This window comes from Mizuhopecten yessoensis, unplaced genomic scaffold (assembly GCF_002113885.1).
Source record: "Mizuhopecten yessoensis strain PY_sf001 unplaced genomic scaffold, ASM211388v2 scaffold7493, whole genome shotgun sequence".
NCBI lineage: Eukaryota > Metazoa > Mollusca > Bivalvia > Pectinida > Pectinidae > Mizuhopecten > Mizuhopecten yessoensis.
The window spans coordinates 353,466-372,679 of NW_018407075.1; the positions used below are offsets into that span (position 1 = coordinate 353,466).

The 19,214-nt window shown below is 38.7% G+C and overlaps 1 protein-coding gene across 6 annotated transcripts in view; it reads right to left on the reverse strand.

Annotated features, from left to right (window-relative positions):
• Positions 1-19,214, reverse strand: part of LOC110453751 — a 54,618-nt gene that overhangs the window by 14,210 nt on the left and 21,194 nt on the right. The window contains exon 1 of one of the 6 annotated variants that reach the window (XM_021502880.1): positions 1,505-1,596. The exons of 3 other annotated variants lie outside the window; for them this stretch is intronic. The gene's annotated coding sequence lies outside the window, so the exon portion shown is untranslated. Of the gene's footprint in view, positions 1-775; positions 1,469-1,504; positions 1,597-19,214 lie in introns of those variants that run through there. 2 more of the 6 variants (XM_021502886.1, XM_021502879.1) reach the window with 2 other exon arrangements.

The following is a 19,214-nucleotide window of genomic DNA, read 5'->3' on the forward strand; positions in this document are numbered from 1 at the left end:
TCATGGTTCTCGTAGGTATAGGGTAGCGCTTTACTTTTTAATCTCATTTGGTGATACCATTGGTTTCATTGAATGTCAACACTATTGGAGTCTGTGATCACCTTTTCTATTTAATGATAACATATTAAAACATACATTCGAAAAGGTGATATCAGCAATTCAAACCGAATGATTGAAATCGCTTAATCGAATCAGTGGTATCACCGAATGGGATTTAAAAGTAAGGTGCCCCCCATAAATAACTTAATTTTATGGCTCTTGGTTTTTTTCAACAACGTGAGTGTTAACTTATTTCTAGACAAAACACCTGAGCGTGTTTATGTCTTACGTAATTTTCCCCGCACACGTAGACAGAGATATATATATGTGTGTACATCTGTGTATGGGGAGAACAGCAGTACCACCATGCGATACACATGCACAGGGACATGTCACAGGCCATAACACTGAAGACATATATAGCATGTCACATGTCCCTGTGTACACATGGACCCCCAACCCCAACGCCAACCCCAACCCCCGCGTGACTGAATATTTGTCTTATATCAATAAATCTAGTATGCTTCTCATGTATTGTTTACTTACCTGCATTCATTACAAAATTTCTCCCCACCCTCCAAATTAACATATAAGAAACGTATTAAATACTTGTACTTATGTCAATTCAATTATATACAGTTTCCGAATCAGACTCATTAAAGACAACTACCTAACAATTGATCGTCAGACTAAGACTCATGTGTATTCCCTTGGACCACACGCTAAATGTACCTACCGTGTACGTACGTACTAGGTCCTTTATAGCGCCACTAATTAATACGTATCACACTTCGGTATTTCCTGATTAGAAATCGATCCGATGTATTTTTCACTGCAGGTTTTAAAATCGGGAAGAAAGTCCCTTCTCTTTGACCCCTCCCTCTGTTTCGTGTCCTTCCCTTCCTTCGTCCCTCCCTGTTGGACGTTTTCCTTCCTCGGAATGTAATGAGGAACATCCACGTCACGTATCGTCTGCCTTCTCACATCCACGTTGTTAACCCTCAATTCACAGTCGTAATTTCTCCAATAATTCCGTTATAACTATCGCGTTCGAACATGTTGGAGCAGGAGGCGTGACGTCCTCCACATTATTTATGAATGAAAACACGTGGAGCGATGAACTGAATTATTAAGCAGCGTTTTGTTTGATGTAATATCTTACACAGCGTTGGAAGAATTAAACTTCAAACAATCCACTGCAGGTTCCAGGTGAGTGGCACAGTCATGCTTGGTCAACTTAAAACCTTCATAACTAACATTATTAAATCGATGTAGTTTCACAATCAATACACAAAACATCGTATGCTAGAAAATGAGAATAGGCGATTAGACTTCAATGTAAAGCACTTTATCTTTAACTGACGAAATCATCACGAAAGCATTAACTACCATCTAATGGCGATCGTTCAACAAGCTCTCCCTACTTCTGTAGAGGCGATCGAAATATCGAGCAGGTATAACTTACCATAGGGAAATTATACACTTTACTTCTCGACTAATGCTTCTTAGCGACCTTACACGCCGAGCACAGTGAAAATCCTATCGCTGCCAGGCTGGGCATTGGGTTTCTTTTAATTCGGATCTGTTTTTTATTCTGTTCAGTGGGCATTTAATTTGGCAAACGGTTCTGTTTGTTTTCTTCCCTTATTAAATTACTTATATGTTTATCAGCTGTCTAAACGTTTAGCCTTTGTAATCAGGAAATCAGATAGCTTTGTAAAAGTGCTGCGGTGCACATGTATGTGTAATGTACAATGTGTTATTTCACTGGGTAATCTGTGCAGCGTCATGCTAAAAACAAGCTCTGTTGTGTGACCCAGTTTGAACCCGGACTTTACGTCATACGGTGCACCCACATGCAATCCGTTCAAAGCGGATGTGACGTCATACATTTGCAGTAACTAATTACGACCAGCGGTAGCACGTTAATGTAGAGAAACTATTTTCAGATGCCTCCGCTATGAATCGAACCAGGGACCTCTGGTATACTAGTCTGACGCTCTACCGAAAGAGAAATGCTCCTTAGCCGAGCACCGTCGGCATGTCGTTTGTTTTTCTCCGGGACTCCGGTTTTCCTCCACCACCAATACCTTGCACGTTCATAAATGACCAAAGATGTTAATAAGACGTAAAAAACAAACAAACAAAAACCAAACCTAGCCGAAACGGCTAATATTTTACCAGACTGACATACTCCCCCTCCAGGATATAACTTGTCTCGACCCAGCCCAGTTCCGCTACAAATGTAACGTTGGTTGGAATAAGTAAAGGACTGTTGACTAGACTCATTATAATATCACAAGTTAAGTGTACGTACTAATAGATAACACATTACCATTGAGCGTTTTTTTGCAGCTAAAACGAGGTCGTGGACGGATACATGTAATAACGTCTCTTCATCATCGCATGCAATGTCGCTAAATACTCGGAATTAGTTCTTGTTTCAATTTATTGAAGTTTCAGACAGATAAAACGGAGTTCCCTCATTGACGTTTTTACCTCCTTGCGATAGCACAGATCTGATGCCTAATTTAGAGAGCTATCTCATTGAAATATCATGCCACCCTCAACAGTATTCCCCCTGGTCACATTTTACTGATAACGGGTTTACCAGTTGTTGCGATTACGAAATATACTGAATGTTTAGCAGGGAATAACAACATCAATTTTAAGGACTTTGGTATGTCCCGGCCAGAGCCCACTTTGACGAACGTTAAACACTGAGACCGTATTGCCGATCCAGGCACAGGGGCACGTTACAAATGTCTGAAATACACACATATGCTATACTGATATGGGTCACAACACACATAAACATACACAAGGGAAGAAGCTTCGTCAGAGCACTACCGGTACCGCCAAATTTCAAATGAAGATTTTCAACACTTACTTTTGTTATTTTTTTCAGCGATCTGCGGCGATAGCTTCGGTTTGAATTGTAATTAAATAATCCATCATGATCAATTGTGTAATCATTCGTCTAATACATCCAATCAAGCACTTTTTCGGGGAATTTGCAGTTTTACCGCCATGATTAACTTGAACCTGACCCGGAAATGACGAGGGCTTTTCGACATGTCTTTATACCATACTGCCAAATACTAAGGAAAGTCCCAAGGCCCCCCGAGTAGAGTCTAGTCACGCAGCAAATAATTTTTGGCGCAATGTATAAAACATCATGTCTCGCATCGTTTCCTGGTACGTATTTTGCATTTTACGTTTAAAAGTTACCGTATCAAAAATATTGGACTATGTAAATGTGAAATACATACCAGGACACGATGCCAGACATGATGTTTTAAACATTGCGCCAAAAATTATTTGCTGCGGGACTAGACTCTACTCGGATGGCCTTGGGACTTTCCGTAGTATTTGGCAGTATGGTATAAAGACATGTCGAAAAGCCCTCGTCATTTCCGGGTCAGGTTCAAGTTAATCATGGCGGTAAAACTGCAAATTCCCCGAAAAAGTGCTTGATTGGATGTATTAGACGAATGATTACACAATTGATCATGATGGATTATTTAATTACAATTCAAACCGAAGCTATCGCCGCAGATCGCTGAAAATAAGTGTTGAAAATCTTCATTTGAAATTTGGCGGTACCGGTAGTGCTCTGACGAAGCTTCTTCCCTTGTGTATGTTTATGTGTGTTGTGACCCATATCAGTATAGCATATGTGTGTATTTCAGACATTTGTAACGTGCCCCTGTGATCCAGGCGTTAAGTAAGGAAGTAGAGATAAATATAGAGATCCAAGCTTTTGCAATGGGTGAAGCAGATTTATCCTGGTCACTTTTGTGTCCCCAAGTGTAGAGGGCACATAACCAGATTCCTAATTCTGTAGGGGGTTCCCACATTTGTCGCCTCTTACAACAGGCAGTGGGTAACAGCAGGCGTATTCTTATCTCAATCCCCCACCTGCCAGAGTGGTGCAATCAAATGTTATGCAATAAAACATCTATGAATACTTATATGAAAATATCAAATAACCTATATAACTTACACTTAATGATCCATGGTCGCTTTTTATTGAATACTTCAGCTTAATGCAAAGAAGATCGCGACCAACATACAGTTCAGCCCAGTCTACACCGGAACTGTGACGTCAAAGATTTGCTGTCAAATCAGCAGACGAATCCTTTTTCAGATTTTTCTTTTTCTAATTTCTGATTAGTCAACATCCTTTACAAAGATTTTTTCTCATTTTGTGTACACTTCATGCTCGTAAGGGCGACACGTAATATCTCCATTGTTAGCCGGTCTCTCACTACACTACACACGGGAGATAATTACGCTGCCATTGAGAGCTATTTTCGGTACACTGATTGGACCAAAGGCAGTACAATTTCAGGGACGTTCCTTATAGAATGTCCATAGGACCCGGAAATGGGCCTCCGGCCCCGAACTAATCAGGAATGGTGTGCCCAAGCATCACGGATTGGTCATTGACTGGAATTGTCTGTGTTACGATAAGTAGCATCCTTGGCTAGCAGGGACTGGAGTAATGTGCAAACGAACCATCAGGCAGCCCAGACATTAGACTGCACTACAGACCTGTGGGGAGGGAAGTTACTTACACCCCCTAGACAGGCTCATGATCAGAAGATGGCCCTCTGTAATTTCGAGGAGATCTAAGAACTGATGCTTCACATTTGCCCAATGCAGCTAACATATCGTTAAAAAGTTAAAGTTATTTGCCGCCTGCCATGCCAAAACCTGTGTTCCTAAATAACTGTGTTTTTTATCCACACGTGTGTTCATTGACACGTGTTTACATCTGTGTCAGTATACACATGTATACCATTTATACGTACAAACCAAACATTTAAAACCAGAAAATGTCATGACGTACAATCGGTACGAACAGTATTTCGATGATCTCATTATTACCCGTATGTTTATCCTTACCATTTCCCGTATTCTGATCATGACTATTATCCATATGTTGATCCTGACTTCTACCCGTATATTTATCCTGACTACACCTGTATGGTGATCCTGACTTCTACCTGTATGGTGATCCTGATTTCTACCTGTATAGTGATCCTGACTTCTACCTATATGTTGATCCTGACTTCTACCTGTATGGTGATCCTGACTTCTACCTGTATGGTGATCCTGACTACTACATGTATGGTGATCCTGGCTACTACCTGTACGTTGATCCTGACTTCTACTTGTGTGTTGATCCTTACTAGTACCCGTATGTTGATCATGGCTTATCTGTATGTTTATCCTCACTATTACCCGTATGTTGATCCTGGCTTATCTGTATGTTGATCCTTACTATTACTCGTCTGTTGACTCTTACTATTACCCGTATGTTGATTCGGACTTCTTCCCGTATGTTGACCCTGACAACTTCCCATATATTGACCCTGAATTTCGCTCATATGTTGATCCTGATGACTACTCGTATGTTTATCCTGACTACCCCAATATGCTCATAACGGAATACCAGTACGTGTTTCTCGCAATCTGATCTCAACGATCCTATTAATCCTATTAATACGTAACGTATATTTTAGCCAAATATGTTGGTTCAGACGTCATCACATATTTGTTGATTATGACGTGTAATAACGTGCCCGTATGTTAACATTCGGCTCGCTGACATTGCAATAGCTTACATATACTGACATCAAACACTTCCTATTCCTTCAATTTTTAAAACATGAATTTCAATCTAAAGTTTATCATGATTTAGCGCTAATATATGATTTACCGCCGAAAACGTTTTGATTTGCAGTACTGATCTTGATTGCAAGTGCACGTATACCGGAAATGATGGCAAAACATCTGGTGAATTAACACGTGACGCGGTATTCGTATATCCGGATTAACCCCTTGCTTGTCTCATTAATCGCTATACATCGGCAAGCGACAGACCATCAAGCCTGCCTATAAAAACATCTTTAAACTCTCACTAAAAATCAATAATCTCCGTTTCCAGAAGAACGATTTGCAATGCATCGTAATGTTCTGCATTTAAATGAACGCTAATTAGGCGGAATGGCAGTGTACTTATGACACTTTATGGTGTTGTATCGTTATCAATATCATGCACATAGCACGGCCAACGGAGCACGAGGGGGTCACGAGGCAGCCAATTACTATTAATAACAACGTATAATATTACCAGTTATACATGAAAATACCCATATTTCAGAAGCAGACGACACGAAAAGGTATTACATTACAAAAGGCGTGTTCGTGCATTTAATATTTATAAGGACGATACTCGTCTGTCTTGTTAAAGGGTCTGCTCTGAACGAGAAGTACACGACCCTACTGTCTGAAATTCGTCAACGCAGTTTAAATAATGTATAAAGTGAAAAATATGCACTTTTTTGTTTTTGATTTATTGCACGAAACAACAGTTTACGGAGGATTAAAATATTACATTGAGAAAGTACAAAGACCAATGACAGGAGAGTCTCATTATAATAGCCAGAGACAGTTCCCCTTGAAGAGATCGGTACGTCACAGACTGGTGACTCGCACGTGATTGCAGAGGACCAGCACGACATCCCGGCATCCATCAGACAAAATGGCCACGTAGCAAAGAGTCGAGGAGACTAACTTTGACAAGGGTCGGAAACATTTCCCATAAATCTCACAAATGAAATCGTTCAACAAACATGTCATTCAGTTCTTCATGTTGACACGTCTGTTCAGTTTGTTGCAATAATAAAGCAAATTTCGAAAAAGAACAGCTTATTACGTCACAGTCAGGTAGTAACTTAGCTGACAACCTATCCCTACAGGTTGGTTTATGGTGTTTAACGTTCTATCAACAGCTAAGGTAATTTAAGGATGTGCCTCCATGTGTGTTGTGTATGCGTGCATGTGTGTATGGGTGCGGGAGGCAGGGTATGTAAGCGTATTTCCTCCTTGGAATAGCGCGGATCTGGTGCCGACTTTATAGTGCTATCTCACTGGAATACCATCCGAAGACACCCATGTTTTTCATGTACATTCAAACGTGATGTAAAGACCACCACTATCATGAGACCCCATGTGTTAAGAGACCACATTTAAAACTCCCCATTGCAGTTATTTTCATGTTAATTGAACCTGTATTAAACTACCACCTTTAATGAGCTGTAATGAGAGACCAATTAATGGGCTTCCTGACGGCGGTTCAACACTCTGAGAAAAACTAACGACAAACAAAACACCAAAAGTTTCCTCCAAATATATATGTACATGAGGTCGGACGCACCCTTGAATACACCCTTGCACATGAGGACAGATGCATTCCTCAAAATATACTTTCACGCGAGGTCTTCTTTCCCAAATACATCTTGAGAGGTTGGAGGCCTGAGGTTTTCTTCAAAAATGTGTTCAAGCAAAAGATCAGACGTATTTCTCAAATATTTTTCGCCTGAGGTGACCGGGTCGTCTTCAAAAAATCCTATTATGAGGTCTGACGTCTGTTCATCAACGGCATGTCAGTGTAGTTTTCTAAAGATTTCCCGAGAATCATGCTATGCAGCATGAGGCAGTGTTTACCCGATTACTTCCTCGACGGGAGCTCCACGGATCCGCGAGGTATAGACGATGTGTATACCGAGGTCAAATTCCAAGGTCAAAACTGCAATGTCATGAGCATACAGGTTTCTAACATACAGGAAAATGGGCATTTATCATTTTGAAATGAAACTTCGATTGCATTCTATCTGCAGTGAGATAGATGTGGTATACTAACATATCTATTGATGGTCCCGGGAATGATTGCTTCTCTATCAGCGATATTGCCAAACGCATTCTAAATCGTATACCCCTATCTCATCGCGAGGAACTTCATTTTTTTCCGACGTAACTATTTCAAATCCCACTCTACTAACCCTAATAATTCAATAGTTATTTGTGCATGCCTTGTTTGTCGTTTTCGGAAATAAAAGCCGTAAACCGTCTGTCGTTATGCAGCGTCGTAGCAATCGACCCGATTACGTAATGGCTAATGGAGGCTTTTATCGGGAAATATTTCATGGTTTTGGTCCCTACAGCACATATTGCTGCTTGATTGACCAAAAAACATCTATAATCAGATTCAGCTTTACTCGATTAAACCTTCATTCCAGCATTTCAAGTTTGACCTCGGGCTGGTGAAACGACCCGAGGTTCAATACGAGGGACAATTTCCATTATGTAAGGCATTATATCAAGCGTTCTGTCTGAAGAAAAAAAAATCACAACATAATAATCGAAATGACCTTAAAACCAATTTCGACATGAGGGAAGCAATTTTCAGAGCGAGGCAAGCAAATTTTACGAGGATTGGGCTAACACAATCATCACAAATAAAGGTTGGAACCGTTCTCAGGGAGATACCCATACGCATGTACCAGCAGATAAATGTTACAAAAAATGGCGTCACAGTTGACGTCTCGTTGGCAGTGAGATTTGCCACCTTCTCAAAGTACCCGTATGTAACACTAGGCCAATAACATGAAGCGTCTAAGAGAGACAGGTTTGTTTCTATAAAACACTGACTTGATCTGCCTAACTCGTCACTCAGTGTATGCTACATAGAGGCTCTTGAACATTTGTTTTTATTGCTTTAAATTTAGAAAGAATACCACTGCCCTAATATTATTGAATGGACTAAAATTAAAGTTTTCACACGTTATTCTGTAAAGCTTCTATTTTTCGCGTGAATCTAACTTTCGCTATCCATAAAGTCTATAAAAATTTCAGCGCAAAATTTAACATCGAGTGGAAATGTTTGCTTTTTTGAGCATTTCAACATGAGTTTGTTGTACGAAAGTTTCTGTACTACATCATGATGACCTCACTTCTACATTATGTAAATGTACATAACACCGTGATAGTAAATATTCTACTCATTATAATAAAGTTTTATTTGTTTTCATGCAAAATATTTTAAAGTCTCATTAAATGTATTAAGATATAAACACTTTATTTTATTTGCAGAACAATTTTTTCTCAACAGTTGTACAAAATGAGTTACGATAATGCGGACACACATTTATACAATTTGCACGTCGATTGAAGCGGGTTCATACAGTTTGTGAACTTTACTCCCTCGGTTTGGTTTATTGGGTTTAGGGCTCTATCGAAAGCTGAGGGTCATTTAAGGCCGTGCCTCTATGTGTGTTACAGGCGGTATGTTGGTGTATTTGCCTCTTTCCGGTAGCGTGACAGCATACATCATTGCAATCGATTTTTGTCCTATATTCGAATGTAATTTTTTTCTTCAAAATATACTCCAACAATGCTTTAAAAGTACGGCGATATAACATCGATATACAAAATACATCGACTGTTCTTAACGAGACGCAGACTAAATTCAGTGCAGAACTAACTGGATCTGGATCACATATGCGATTGGTGTCTGGTCGATAAAAAAACCTATGATGAAATCGTTAATGATAATTTAATTAACCCCCGGTCTTTTTTCAGATAGCAGTTATCTTCATCTTACAAGCAAAATATTTTTAACCAGATCCCATGGTACTAGTACAAGTATATGAAGCTCATGATATAATTGTTATATTTACAATACACATGAACGTATGCCTTTAAAGCCACATTTTCGTATTTTTGTAATATTCGTTTTGCTCTAAGATCACAGGAGAGAAATATTTATAAAAAAATAACTACATTAACTACCATTCTCTAATCTAGCATTCGCGTCTTCCCGCGTTGTCTTTGTACAAAGTCGACACCGACAGCTTCCCGCTCTAGAATGCTCTAGAGTTGTATGGACCATATACACTGTACATAATGCTGGGAGCTTGCTGAGTCGACAAGTCCACGGTTTCACATATAAAGGTCCTAGTTTTAATGTCGTGAAATAAAAACCCGTAGAATTGTACATGTATTCGTGGAAAGATTAGTATTGGCAGGTACGCGTGGTAATAAACATCCATTTGTCATGGTTCGTTATCATGGCAACCATCGGCAACTAAACGAAAACAGTATTAAACACTCATAAACATCGAAAGCTCATCCAGTGAAACAAGACTGTTTAGATTATTGGAGAGGATTGATAAGATATTGATTAATCGAGCAAAACTGCTGCTTTGAGTGAAATTGGCTCCATATTCCGTTAGCTAAAGTAAGTACCGGTCGATATGGAGACGGATTCCGGTATTATATTTCCGGAATTTCGTAAAAAAAGAAAAACAAATGCGGTAAAATAACTGTAGTGTACAGACAAGTCTGTGTCTCAGATGAGATAATAGTTAGGCACAGGATTTTGTTTTAATTATAGAGTCAATAACGGAGCCGTCCGGCAGGTGTCGCTTTAGAGCCATATCCGGTGCAGATGTGATTAGATTCGATCGCCATTGAATTAGGTTAGGAAGATAGAGGAGTAAGTTACGGTCTCGGTGTGACTACACATAACAATAGATCAACTTGCGTACCAATATAATACCGTATTACTTACCTAAACATCCACCCTCGTTAACTGTGACATCTATCGTAGTCTCTAACCCAATCACTACCAAACGGATATTGTTCCGCGTAGCGCTGCCGGCTTCGGTCATTAGAAATCTACACTGGTAATCTGCAAGTGGATCCAACTATCTGACGTAATTACAAATAAAAAACAGTTCTATAATCCATCTGTCTGTCTGTTTGTCTGTTTCTCCAATACAAAAGTCTCCGTAACCATAAAGGATATCTACCCTACTTTAAGCAAAACACAAGAGAATTACACTGTTGTTTGTCGTATACAATGCAAACATTAACTGCCACCTTAAGTTCGTTTTGGACATAATAACTACAATGTAGTTGGGTCTGGGCACTTCCGTTAACCAGTACATAGGTTAGAGTGATGTTATACGGCAATCTGACGTCAAGGGTTCGAATTCAGGTCAAGTTACTCAAGTAATACGAGAGTAGCCTGGTGTAACAAAATATATATTACTAGTGCATACGTCCGGAGCCGTACACATGTGTGCCATATAAAATAGTGTTTTTTTATATATATAACCACTGCAACGTCTCCCGTTGCCCACACGAAGAGGAAAGATGAGCATGCAAATTATATAGTACATGCATGTATATACTTGAATGCTTTATAACATTTTTTTCCATGACAATATTTACACAGTAAATGTTCTGTAAAACGTTTTTTGAAACACTAGTCCCATTTGACTACAGGCACCGGACAGATTCAACCACACTAGACAGACCCCGGACAGATTCAACCAAACTAGACAGACACCGGACAGATTCAACCACACAAGACAGACACCGGGCATAGTTAACCACACTAGTGAGCTATCTGACGGATTCAACCGCAACAGATAGGCATAGCACAGATTCAATCTCACTAGACAGAAACCGGACAGATTTAACCACACTAGACAGACACCGGACAGATTCACCCACACTAGACAGACACCGGACAGATGTAACCACACTAGACAGACACCGGACAGATTCAACCACACAAGACAGACACCGGGCATAGTTAACCACACTAGTGAGCTATCTGACAGATTCAACCGCAACAGACAGACACCGGGAAGATTCAACCGCAACAGATAGGCACAGCACAAATTCAATATCACTAGACAGATATTGGACAAAATCAACTACATAAAACAGACACCGGACAGATTCATCAACAGTAGACCGACATAGGACATATTAAACCAAACTTAACAAAATCCGGACAAGTTCAAAGACATTATACATAATCTGTCCATTTCGGTAACTTCCGGAGCCGTACACATGTGTGTCATATAAAATAGTTTTTTATATAACCACTGCAACCACACGAAGAGGAAAGATGAGCATGCAAATTATATAGTACATACATACATGTATATACTTGAATGCCCTATAACAATTTTTTCCATGTCAATATATACACAGTAAATGTACTGTAAAACGTTTTTTGAAACACTCGATACATTTGACTACAGGCACCGGACAGATTCAACCACACTAGACAGCCACCGGACAGATTTAACCACACTAAGTAGATACCGGGCGGATTCACCCACACTAGACAGACACCGGACAGATTTAACCGCACTAAGTAGATGCCGGGCGGATTCAACCACACTAGACAGACACCGGACAGATTAACCCACACTAGGCAGACACAGGACAGATTCAATCCCAATAAATATACACAGGGCGGATTCAGCATCACTAGACGGACACAGGGCGGATTCAACAACACTAGACAGACACCGGACAGATTTAACCACACTAAGTAGATACCGGGCGGATTCAACCACACTAGACAGACACCGGACAGATTTACCCACACTAGACAGACACCGGACAGATTCAACCACACTAGACAGACACCGGACAAATTCAACCACACTAGACAGACACCGGACAGATTCAACCACACTAGACAGACACCGGACAGATTAACCCACACTGGGCAGACACAGGACAGATTCAATCCCAATAAATATACACAGGGCGGATTCAACATCACTAGACAGACACAGGGCGGATTCAACAAAACTAGACAGACACCGGACAGATTTAACCACACTAAGTAGATACCGGGCGGATTCAACCACACTAGACAGACACCAGACAGATTCAACCACACTAGGCAGACACCGGACAGATTCAACAACACTAGACAGACACAGGGCGGATTCAACAAAACTAGACAGACACCGGACAGATTAACCCACACTAGGCAGACACAGGACAGATTCAATCCCACTAAATATACACAGGGCGGATTCAACAACACTAGACAGACACAGGGCGGATTCAACAACACTAGACAGACACCGAACGGATTCAACCACACTAGTTAGACACCGGGCATAGTTAACCACACTAGTGAGCTATCTGACAGATTCAACCGCAACAGACAGACACCGAGAAGATTCAACCGCAACAGATAGGCACAGCACAGATTCAATCTCACTAGACAGATATTGGACAAAATCAACCACATAAAACAGACACCGGACAGATTCATCAACAGTAGACCGACATAGGACATATTAAACCAAACTTAACAAAATCCGGACAAGTTCAAAGACATTATACATAATCTGTCCATTTCGGTAACTTCCGGACAAACTCGATCACAGTCGTGTAGACTCGGGCAAACTCGGTTATACTCTGTAGAATAGGTAGGAGACAGTTCCGCACAAACTACCGACATCCTCAATCACACTCAACCAAACTCCAGACAGACTAGGACAGACTCGGTCACACTTTAAATATTTGGTACAGTTGGACAAATTAGAAAACATATATAGACTGTTATATGATAGACTCCAGACAGAACCTGTTAGACGCCGGACAGACAAAGCTTTTGGAACTTCCCAGACAAACGTGAACTGACACTTATCAAGCGGAAAAAAAACAAGTTACAGGGGGTGTTCTCGTTTCCCCCACCTTTTATGTAACAAAGGAAAGTGTTGATTTAGGAAGACAATGGCAAACCAATTATAGTCTGTTTCATACTTACCCCACAGGTAACTTACCTGTGTGAAAGTTACCTGTGTGACATGTAGCTTTGTTGTATATGTTGGGTATAAATAAGGTTTTAATACTTTTTAGGGGTTCAAATATCTTTATATATAATCGATATATTTTTATACTTATACACATGTAGAGTTTACAGTCAAATAATTTAATTTGCCTATCTCCCCCATAATATGTTTTTTGGTATATATCGTTTATATCTAAAAAGAAAAACAAACGATGACGGAACTACTACACAGAATGCAAAATTACAACGCAGCTTTTTTTAGCGCAATTGTTTAGTTCACGTAAAAATTAAATAAATCTTAAACTGTGCATTTACAACGTGTTTGTCTACTTTTTTAAATTAAATTATAAAGAATGCCCAAGATTTTGTTCTGGTATATACCGAAAAAAAATGTGCACTTTTTTGCATAAACCGCTTCGCGGATATATGCGAAGTCCACAATTTGTTTTCGGTATATACCGTATATACCAAAACAAAATCTTGGTCATTCCTTAAATATTTGCATTACACTTTTAAACAGATAATATAGAATATAACAGCACTACATAAGAGTTCACAATCGAGTATTTCATTACTTATATATAATGACTATATTTCAATACGTCTCGTTCACAAGGCGCTCCTTCAGCTGGGTCAGTCGGCTGCTGATGTTTCGGTATCGTTTCTCGCGTGGTCTGTTGACACCACACTCTTAGTCACACATTACATTCTTACATTTTGTACAAGGTAATTCAATTCAATTTATTACCAAATGCACATTGCATATATAGGCGTACAGAAATATACATATAGATAAATACTTTACAAATATCTTGTACAATGGCGGAGAACATATGCAATAGATTCAATTCCATACATAATAATTACAAATTATCAAATCGTCATAAGTAGAGTTTGCCTAAGGTAACTTAGCGGACTCTTATGAAGCATAATTGAGTTGTTTATGAAATAATACAAATAAAGCCTTAATCTAACTAAATTTCTAGGAAATAACAAAACTTCAAAATCAATCATACAACCTCAACATGAAGGTATCTTATTAAATGGTACAATAATAAAGATTATTTAATAACTATTTATATCAATATTTTCAAGTACTAGAAAATGAAATAACACATTTCATCTTATCATATCGGCAGCACAAGGACTACAAAATGGATATATTTAATACTGAATATATATATGATTAATATTTGAATAATTCAAATTATAACATTTGTCATTACAAACCTGAAAAAAACTTATATACATGTAATGTATTATTTAATTAAATATGATAAAACACCACCTTAGATAGAAGGGTTAACCACAGGTAAAAACACAGGTAAACACAGGTAAAAACACAGGTAAATACTGCCCATACTACTTAGAAACAGACTATAATCCTTCTAACAACATTCTTCCCCCCATGTTATTTTAAAAAGTGGGGGAAACGAGAACAAGCCAGTTACAGTCGTACGACACACGATCATCTATCAAAACATGACAAGGAGCTTACAATGTCGTATTGCCGATCTAACCATGATTATCTTATACTTACCTTATTCTTAATATCTGACGATCGCAGTATCGTACAAATGAGTATATATCTTACATTGATGAAACCATCAATCTTGGAGCGGATGAACAGCAGTATATGGACATTGAGCTGATGAAAAATTATACGACAAGACTTGATGTGGTAGAGGCGTTTCTGCCTCAGCTATATATGTAAAGCGTGTCTCGACAAGCAGTGCCTTAGATCCTATCTAAAATCCTCTCGTCGAGAAAAATAATGTCATTTATCATACTTAAGCAATAAGAAATCGAAGTTGTTTGTGTATAGAAAACGTCCTGGCAGCTAATTAATGTGATATAGTGTTTAAAATGATATCTATTACCGCGGTTTATGTGTTACAACAGCACGCGATCACGTGCGGTACTAGTGACAAATTCCTGTTGACTTTCTTTATAAAAGGGGGTAAAATATCGTGTGTTGTTCCTAGTTAATTTAGCGTGTTTCTAGTTATAATTCAAATAATCACTGAAGTTCTTAACTGGAATCAAACGCATCAGTGATCTAGCACATCACAGACGACGTCATACTTGTGCTTAACAGCACGAGTTCGACTCCAAGTGTACATGTATTTACAGATGTATTTCAGATTTCTAAAAAAAGGACAACAAAATTAATAATTGTATAGATTTTTTTATTTGATGTTTTCATTTCGAAGATAGCCATTGGTGAAGAATTTGCTGTAAGCAATATTGAAGAGACTACTTCCCGATGTCGCCACTGTTCTTTACAAAAAATATGCATGCAAGTGTTTTCGTTAAAAAAACCTAACGCCAATGTTGGTAGACGCCTGTAGTCCATTTCACGTTTAATTCCATTACATAATACCCATATCATCGACCGTCGTTCGTAACACGTTTCCCGGGCAGCAGCCATTGGCAACCTTTTCCACTAATTTCAATTCCTGTGCTCTGATTGGCTAAAAAGGGGAAAAAACAGGTACATATCGCTTTTTTTTATTATTAATGGTGAAATAAGTTGCGAAACATGCGAGTGCTGCTGGTGGAAATTAGGAATGTCTGGCGTTGATAGCGATGTCATGTAATGTAATTAAACCTAAAAAGTTGGCTGTTATGATTCTACTTCAGATTTTATTATTAATGGAGCAGGTGCATGTACGTGCTACATGTATGCCGAGAAAGCGAAACGGTATTAAGGGGAAACGTTGTGAGTGCCGAGGAAACAAAAAGGTATTAAGGTATAAACTCTATTTAAATTTCATCAACTTCTGAGGCGCCAAAAATAAAACATGCCAAAATAATGTTCAACGCTAGAAAAACTTGAGATGTTCTGGACAATGCGATGTACTAGTCTCACACAAGTCCGAAAAAACCGTAAGAGAGAGGGGGCAAATCAATCTAAGAACATGGCTGATATCCTGCCATACGTTCGTTACCGGGTCGTCCAACACGAGATGCTTCGATATCGCTCAGGGCATGACCATTACCTGGCTCGCATGTCTACTGCTTCAATCATCTATGTAATGGACCCGAACTGTTTCACGGATCGCAGTGTCGAGTAAATTTTTCATATAGCAGTTCTTTAATCGAACCTCCTAACAAGAATTGCGCGTCGATAGATCAGAGTCCCGGGAATGTTTGTGGGAATCGAACGTCTATCAAGAGTTGTTCGTCGATAAATCAGAGTCTCGGAAATGCTTGTTGGGGTGGGGTGTGCGATGTCTTCTGTGGCGACTCATGGTAGTGTTTCCGCGAATACGGAAATAAAAAGAAAAAATATTGTCGATATTTTGTTATTATAAATCATTTCTCACCAGTGCAAGAAAAAGAAATGACACTGGATTTGTCTTTAAATGTTTTTGACATAACACGTTTATTATACGGTTGAGTTAGAGATTCTATCACAAAGAAATAAGCCCGAGCTTAGACATTTATATTATGTAACCGGCTTTATGGTTCCTCTGCGTCCATAAATTTCGCTCGAATTTCGGAATGTAAAGTCTTCCGTTTATTAAAGCAGATGCTACCGTTGGGTCAGGTTTAGGAATAATCCTTTTTGCTTGTTTTTGTATTTTTAAAACATGAATGAATAATTAAATCTTAATGGACCATCTGCTTAGGAAAGTTAATTCCTGCAAATCCAAACCGATTATATTCGCCTCACTCATTTTGTTAATTAAATATTTCGTTTAAAGTTAAATTTTAAAATCAAATTAGTTAAATTTGATTTAATTCATTTTTGAATCTTAATTTTTTCAAATTAAGTGAATTGGTATTAAGATTGTCGCTTCCAATAATACAACGGAAATATAACTTCAATGAATTAATTGATCAGAACTTCGAACTCCTACAAAGAAGCACGCATGCGTAAAAACGTACATCCGCTCACTACAAATACCAAATATGGGAAATTAACATTTCCCTGCGGACCTGTCCCGTTGATGTTTCCAACGTTTAAGACAACTTGAGTTTAAATCGCGACTTCCAGGAGAGAAAAGCGATTAAGGATCTCAAAATTTGGCACCACGGAAATCCATGGCTGAGCCCAAACAGGCTCCCGGGGAGACGAGATCAGACTTTTGGCGACACCTTGTGGGTTTACCGCTAACAAACGTCGCCAGCATTGCGACACATGACGAGAGAAAGAACACAATTTGACAAATAACCAAAAACCAAAACACAGCGGAAATTTGTGTCCTTTTTCGCTGACTAGAAAGTCAATATAATCTGGAGGAAGCAGCTAAACAATTACGTCTCATCTCAAATTTAAAGGATCGTGATCTTACAAAGCTGCTTGTATCGGAAAGATATTTAAAACGTTAACTGTGTAGTGCTTTAATCAATCATAAAGACAGAATGTTACAAGTCCTGGATTACGGTGACGCAATAGTTAATATATTATCATTTATCAATGTCAATATCAATACAAACATCTTATCTGATTTACGATATCCGTAACTTTGTTTCAATTCCTCTAAACAATTCCACCGTGTACCCCTTGCTAGGAAATTATGTAATATTGAACATTTGCACTGTGATGTAATATTTTAACAATGAGAAAAAAAAATGCAATCTATCATTATTATGGATTCGATCCTCAAAATGTACGTCTTTCTTAGACCTATCAGATACAAAACTGTGAGCGGAATTCATATATTCTCCCCGAAATCCAATCCAAACCAATCACGTGACAAGGTCATATTATTGTGTATGACAAACTATTTTCTTGCGGGGTATTAAACATCAATTTCACAATTTTGAAAAATAAAATTTAACGTTTTATTCTCAAAATCTGACATTCTATTACTCAGTGTAAACGTGTTTGTAGCTACGCCTGTCGTTTTTCCTGAAATGTTGTTGACACGAAAAGCGAGCCTGATAACGAGGATTTCCCGTTAGGTGACTAGAAGGACCCCTATCCCACTGCACTGGGATTTTTCACATCTACAATAACCTGTCCTGATTTTCGTTTATGATATAACTGTAGGACAATTTGGTTAGGGCACTGGAGTGAACGTTTAATAATCTGAAGACCAGTTTAAACTCAGAATATCAGGAATATGATTCCAGTTGAAAGTTTCCAATGAGTAGTTTCCAATGAGAAGTTACTATTTTGGCAGTGGTATGGGGATCCTTAAGGAACGTTTGTATACATCAGAAAGTATTAACGCCAGCCATTGAGGGATGCATGCAATGTTGCGTCGTAATTTACGTCATTTTTCATTTGTCAACAAGCGTGTTTCATTCTAAACCAACGGCATTCACACCACAGAGATATAAACATTTTACAGGTTTTCGTATTTAAAAGAAGACAAGATAAAACTACATAGTCTATGCCATATCCTGAAATACGTGTGTATAGATGTAGCTATATGTACTTAGACGTATACAGACAAACACTAAATGCGAGTTTCTGTTTTGTAATGACGATCGTCCCTGTGGACATATTTAGACCGATATTGACGACAATAACTGCTCAAATTCCCTCGTGTGTTTTTGTACATGTACTTTATTTGCCAGATAGCATGTGTGTATTTATCTGCATTTGACTAAGCGACGGGAATCCTAATACAACCCCGATATACTTTTTTTTAAACCGGGATATTGGCCAGAAAATAAAGTGTTCTGTGAATCATTCCACATAACATGTATTTCTCTAGTGTTTGGTTGACTTGCACTTATCTCATAA